Raw genomic sequence first — 6,606 nt, 5'->3', positions numbered from 1 at the left:
TATGGCCATGTGGCACATGTGAGTCCCCATGTAAGCCACTTGTAGGCCTTTGTTAGCCACTTGGACACCACAAACATGACACTCGTAAATCTTGCTGCCACTTGGCTTGTGATACAGCCCCCTCTCCCATTCTTGTTTATAAATACCACTTCAATCACCCTCTCAAGAGTTTAGACCCACTCTCTCTCTTTCTCTTCCACGTTTTGACCCATCAGCCTTTAAGAGACCCAAGTTTGAGACTCTCCATTGAAAGCTTGACCTTGGAGGAAGTTGTGTAGGGGACTTGGAACTTTGCTACAAGTAAGTAGATTCACTTTTATGCTCTCATGATGCATGTTTTTGGTTGATTCATCCAAATATGAAATCATGTATGTGTGATTGTAAGTATGAGCATGAATGTGCATTGCACGAGGCTTAAGTTGGGTTATGGGTGAAATCTTACTATGCATGTGGCTGTATGTTGCAAAGCAATGAAGAGGACCCTATTTTCAAGAAAAAAATTGGGCCTTCATTGCATGATGATTTGGAGTAATACAATTCTTTTGATGGTCATGAAACGTTGTGAATCGAGAACCATGTAAGTCTAATATGAGATTAAAGAGGGTTCATGTGGTTGTCTATCATGAATTGGGGGTTATTGATTGTTCTTTGAGGTATGCCATGATTAACACTTGTGAATTTCCAGGAAGTTTTTATGCTTTTGTAATGAATCTTTGAGTATCCAAATGGCGTCCAAATGATTCAAAAATACCGCTGTTTGAATGATACAGGTGTCTACTATGATGTTCATGTGTAAAACTCTTTCAAATTCGTTATAAATGAGAAGCTATGCTTCAAATTATACAAACATGTTAGTATTGGCTTTCACTGAAATTCATATTTGTTGCCTCTATTGCTATGAGTTTTGACTAACCAAATGGAGTCCAACTTCTCTCAAACCACTGCCATTTGATCTATGTGTATGCTTAAAGTTGTATGTTGAAATTATTTTGAAATACCTTCTAGATTGAAAGTTATGCTTCGATTTGTGAGGACATGTCACTGTTACAAAAATTCAGCACGTTACAGAAATATATCCCTGTTGTACAGAGTTTTTAATGGACAAATGAAGTCCAAATACTTTCAAACCACCCCCATTGGAAAGATATGTGTGTCTAGTGTAAAATTAGCTATGGAAGCATGTCAAAATTTTCTATGGTTTGGAAATGGTGTTCCTTGGATTTTAAGGCAATGCCATTGTTATGAATGCAGAAAATTGCAGGAATCTTCCATGTATTTGTGTTGTATTTTCCATTGATTGAAATATGTCCAAATGAACTCCAACCTGTTTTAATTGATTGATGTGTGAGTTTACTCTAAAAATGATTTGATGTCAAGCCGAAATCCCATAAGGGTCGAAAATTGGGACACTTTTCTAAAGAATGTGTCCCTGATGTAATTGTTGGAAATCCCATAATCGTCCTATTTTTGTAAGGGGTAATTAGTTGATCAAAATACCCCTGATCTAGCCCACACTAGCTCTAAATGAAAGATCAGTGAATGCTAATGATTAATTGCATGAGATAAGAGCATGTGATAAATGTATATGATAAGTGCATGAGATATGCATGTGATAAATGTATGAGATAAGTGCATGAGACAAGTGCATGAGATAAGTGACCTGTGATAAGTGTGTGTGATAAGTGCATGAGATAAGTGAATGTGATGAATGTGTATGATAAGTGCCACGTGAGAAGTGTTATACGAATTCAAATGAACATGATTTCAAGAATTGCACTGCTCGGATATGTGTGCATAATACATGTCCGATTGCGATATGCGATATGTGAATGAACCCCTGTGGTTAGCTATGCATTGTGATAAGTGATATTGTGATTGATTGGTGTACTTTGAGCGTATTGCATGACCATATTGTGATATGTGATATTGTGACATGTGATTGAATGGCATGTTTTGAGTGTATTGCATGACCATACCGTGATATAAGATTGATTGGCATGCTTTGAGCGTATTGCATGACAATATTTTGATATGCGATTGATTGGCATACTTTGAGTGTATTGCATGACCATATCATGATATGAGACTGATTGACATGCTTTGAGCATATTCCATGACCATATTGTGATATGTGACTTGTTAGCATGCTTTGAGCGTATTGTGCTGTCGACTCGTGACCTCTCTGGCTCGCCCAATGATAGAACAGGAGTCAGGTAGATGACGATGGGTGGTCACTCCCCCATTTATACTGATTCACACCATGACGGTGTGATGCTCCTAACCAAGGTGGCATAGGGAGTAGTGTCTTGCAAGTCCATCGCTTATCGAAAACCCCAAAGCACGCTGGGGACTGTGTGTGTGCATGTGTGAAGACATTACAAAGTGGGATATCCACTTGTCATTGTCTTCCCTCCTGAGTGATAGTAGTGGTCATAAGCAGTGGGATTGGCTTGGCCTGATGAATATGGCCTTTACTTCGGGCATAGAGGACCTAGAGAGTGAGTTGGTTAATATACATGTTGATGTTGTTACACAATGGTATTACTTCAAATTTATAGTTTTGTGATTCGTTATGATACTTGTGCTGATAAGATCTGATAGATCGGTGTTTTAAATGTCTGTGTTATTATTATTGCTTATCTCCGAAAAGAATTACTCATGACTCTTTGTTAGATACAATAGTGAAGCATGGCATCTGATTAAACTTGTTGGGCTTTATAACTCATTCTTTTACTATCTATCCTTGTCGAGTAGTAGCTGCAGGTCATGAACAGTTGGTTGGGTGAGAATTTTGGTGGCTCTAAGGACCTGCACCTCCCGGAAAGACTTTTTGATTGTATGTATTTGAATGGCTGTGGGCCATGTTCTTGTTTATGTTGGAGCAATTTATTTTTGTATCTAGGCCTTTGGTGCCTTAGACGATTATAATACTCTAAGTTTGAATATGTATAAATATAAGTTTCAGTTTTATTTTGCCCAGTTTCTTGTATAGTTGTGTTTAGAGTTTTCTTTTTCTCGTGGTTTGCTTTGTTTACCTGTTCTCTAAAAGCGATGAGCGCACTCCAACCTGAGTGGCATTCGTTACCTGTTTCACTAAAACAATAATTAAAAATAATAAAAACATCCATTTTGACCCAAATTTTATCTTAATTCTTCACAAGAGGCTGAGAAACACACCAGAAGTGAAAAATAACAATTTCTACAAAAATTGGTGTGTGTAACATAAAGCGTTCCACCCAGGCGACACGACTCATGCTACCCAGCCTTGGGCGACACAGAGCGTGCTTCCCAGGCGACACGAATCGTGCTGCCCAGGTGACAAGACTCAAGCAGCACATGTGACACAGAGAGTGCCGTCCAAATTGGTGACTCTAAAAAATTTGACTTTTGACTAGGGATTTGATTGTTACGCGTGTTTATCTTTCCCAACAAGTTTTGACCCCTATAAGGCGTCTTTTTGTGGTCATTTGAGGAGAGGCTGGAGATGAGAGGGAAAAACCCTAGCAGAGACAGATAATACGATTAGAGATAGAGAGAGAAAAACCTAAAGAGATAGAGATGAAAACCCTAGAGCAAGCCTCTTATAACTTCAACCCTAAAACCTTAGAGAATTTAGAACCATCTACAGGACACAACCACCCTATACTAAGGGATTTTTGTACTAATATTTGGATCAGAGAGACAACAGAGGATTGGTTCTGATATGGGTAAGCCCTAGAAGGCTTGGGAGTCCCGGGTCATCTGGCCCGATTTGGTATCATTCTCAATCCTCTCTCTTTCTTCATTTCTTTATTGGTTTATGTTATTTTGATTTTTTTTTGATTAATCCGCTCTAAAAATCCTATTTTGATATCTTGGATCATGCTGGCTCAACCACTGATCTAAGAGTAGATCTGCTCGTTTCTGGGCAGATCTGGCCTCATATCTGAATTCGATTTGTACCACCTTCTCTACTATTTCATTTTCATCATTTCAAGGTGTTAGATCCGAGAGAACTTCATTTCAAGATCTCTCTGATTTTACACTATAAACAACTATCAAGCCTAGCACTTGTTATAGGCAAGCCAGAGACAAAGCCCATAGTGATGTGTTCCACTTTGCACTCTAGCACGGGCAAGGGCTTCAACAGTCTGGTGGGTTTCTAATGTTCAACTTTCACTTGCTGACATGTCAAGCACTTAGAGACAAATTGTGCTACTTCCTTTTTCATATCATTCCACTAGAAAGTCTTCTTCAGGTCCTGATACAGCTTAGTACTCGCTGTGTGCTTCCTGCAAAATAGGTCGCTTCACACTCTCATCATTCGGAACACATACCCAATCTTTAAATCTTAATAGATCATCACTGCTCAAAGATAAATCATCCTTTCTTCCCAGTTTATTTCTTCAAGGATTTTCATGAGTTGGAGATCTTCCTTTTGTGCTATTCGAATATGTGGAAAGAGCTAGGGCTCCATCCTAATACAAGCAGTCATTCCTACCCCATCACTAAGGGGTATGGTTGGGTGCCACTCCATTGCATCTTTTAATAGTTTCATCTCTCGAACCATCAGATGTGCCATTGATACCATGAAATTTTGGCTCAAAGCATCTACTACTACATTGGTCTTGCCTGGTTGGTAATTGATGGTATAGTCATAATCATTCAGTAGGTTCATCCATCTTCTTTGCCTAATGTTTAAGTCCTTCTGAGAAAATAGATACTTGAGATTCTTATGACCTATAAATATCTTAAACTGGGCCCCATAGAGGTAATGTCTCTAGATTTTAAAGGAAACCACTGCAACCGCGAGTTCCAAGGTATGAGTAGGGTAATTTTGCTCATATAACTTTAACCATCTGGAGGCATACGCTATGACTTTCCCTTGCTGCATCAGCACACATCCAAGCCTTTTCTGAGATGCGTCAGTATAAACCACAAAATCCTCGTTCCCTTCAGGTAAGGTCAGTATCAGGCTCATGGTGAGTCTCTTCTTCAGTTCTTGAAAACTTATTTCACAATCATCTGTCCACACAAACTTCACTTCTTTCTGGGTTAAGCGAGTCACAGGGAGTGCTATCTTTGAGAACCCTTCTATGAAGCGCCTATAATATCCTGCCAGTCTTAGAAAACTATGGAACTCAATCACATTTTTCGTCCTTCCCAACTGAAGTACAATTTCAATTTTATAAAGGTCAACTGCAATCCCATCCTTAGATGCAACGGCCCAAGGAAGGCCACCCTCAGAAGCCAAAATTCACTCTTCCCCAATTTAGCATATAACTTCTCTATCTTTAGAGTCTGGAGAACCATTCTTATGTGTTTCCCATGCTCTTTCAGGTTCCTTGAATATACCAGAATATCATCTATGAAGACCACCACAAAATCATCTAGAAAGGGTCTAAAAACTCTATTCAACAAATCCATAAAGACAGCCAGAGAATTGGTCAACCCAAGTGCCATTACCAAGAATTCATAGTGTCCATATCGGGTCCTGAATGACATCTTAGGGACATCTTCTTCATTGACCCGCAATTGATGATAGCCTAATCGAAGGTCAATATTAGAAAACACTTGGACCCCTTGAAGTTGGTAAAAAAAGTCATCAATTCTAGGCAAGGGGTATTTATTCTTTACAGTGACTTGGTTTAGCTGTCTATAACCTATTCAAAGCCTTAAAGACCCATCTTTCTTTTTCACAAATAGGACCTGTGCATACTGGGTCGAATGAATCCCTTTTCCAACAACTCTTGCAATTGTTCTTTTAGTTCCTTTAATTCGGCTTGGGCCATCCTATAAGGGGCTATAGAGATAGAAATGGTATCTGGAACTGCATCTATCTCAAATTCTACCTCCTTGACTGAAGGCAAAGAGGTCAACTGCTCAAGAAAAACTTCGGGATCTTCCTTCACCACTGATATATCTTCTAACATGGACTGGACATCCTGGTTCTCTACTACATAGGCCAAATACCCAACATATCTTTTGGCCAACAGGCGAGAAGCCCGAAGGGCCGAAATAAGGTGTAGAGGGGAGCCATCCTTAATGCCCACAAAGTTCAACTCAGGCTGATTTGGGCATCTAAAGGTTACAGTTTTATCATAGCAATTTACTGTAGCATAATGTGTGGACAACCAGTCTGCGCTCAAAATAATATCAAAATCTTGAATGTCTAATAGTATCAAGTCTATAGGTAAGACACATCCTTCAAGTAAGACTCCACAATGTTTATAAACAATATCAGTTTCTAAAGGTTCCCCCATAGGTGTGCATACTACCAAAGTCCAGTCAAGAAGTGTCGGTCTAACATTCATGTGGCATATAGTGAGCTGCAACAAAAGAGTGCGAAGATCCAGGGTCAATCAGAATTTTAGCTTCCACGCCACAAACAAAGAGCGTACGTCAAATTATAGAGGCAGAAGCCTTAGCTTCTTCTTATGTGAGAGAAAATACCCAACCTTGAGCCTTCGGTCGGTTTTCTGGTCCCTTTACTGACAGTCATTGATCAGGTGGTCAGACTTACCACATCTGAAACACTCTCCTACCCTTCTTTGGCACTCAGCTGCAGAGTGATTGTCCTTCCCATAGTATGGGCATGTCGGGCGCTGGTTTTCCCTTATGTCTCCC

This window comes from Amborella trichopoda, chromosome 3, assembly GCF_054954075.1.
Source record: "Amborella trichopoda isolate Santa Cruz 75 chromosome 3, AtrichopodaSantaCruz75HAP2 v2.0, whole genome shotgun sequence".
Lineage (NCBI taxonomy): Eukaryota > Viridiplantae > Streptophyta > Magnoliopsida > Amborellales > Amborellaceae > Amborella > Amborella trichopoda.
Note: the sequence above shows the minus strand (reverse complement) of the source record.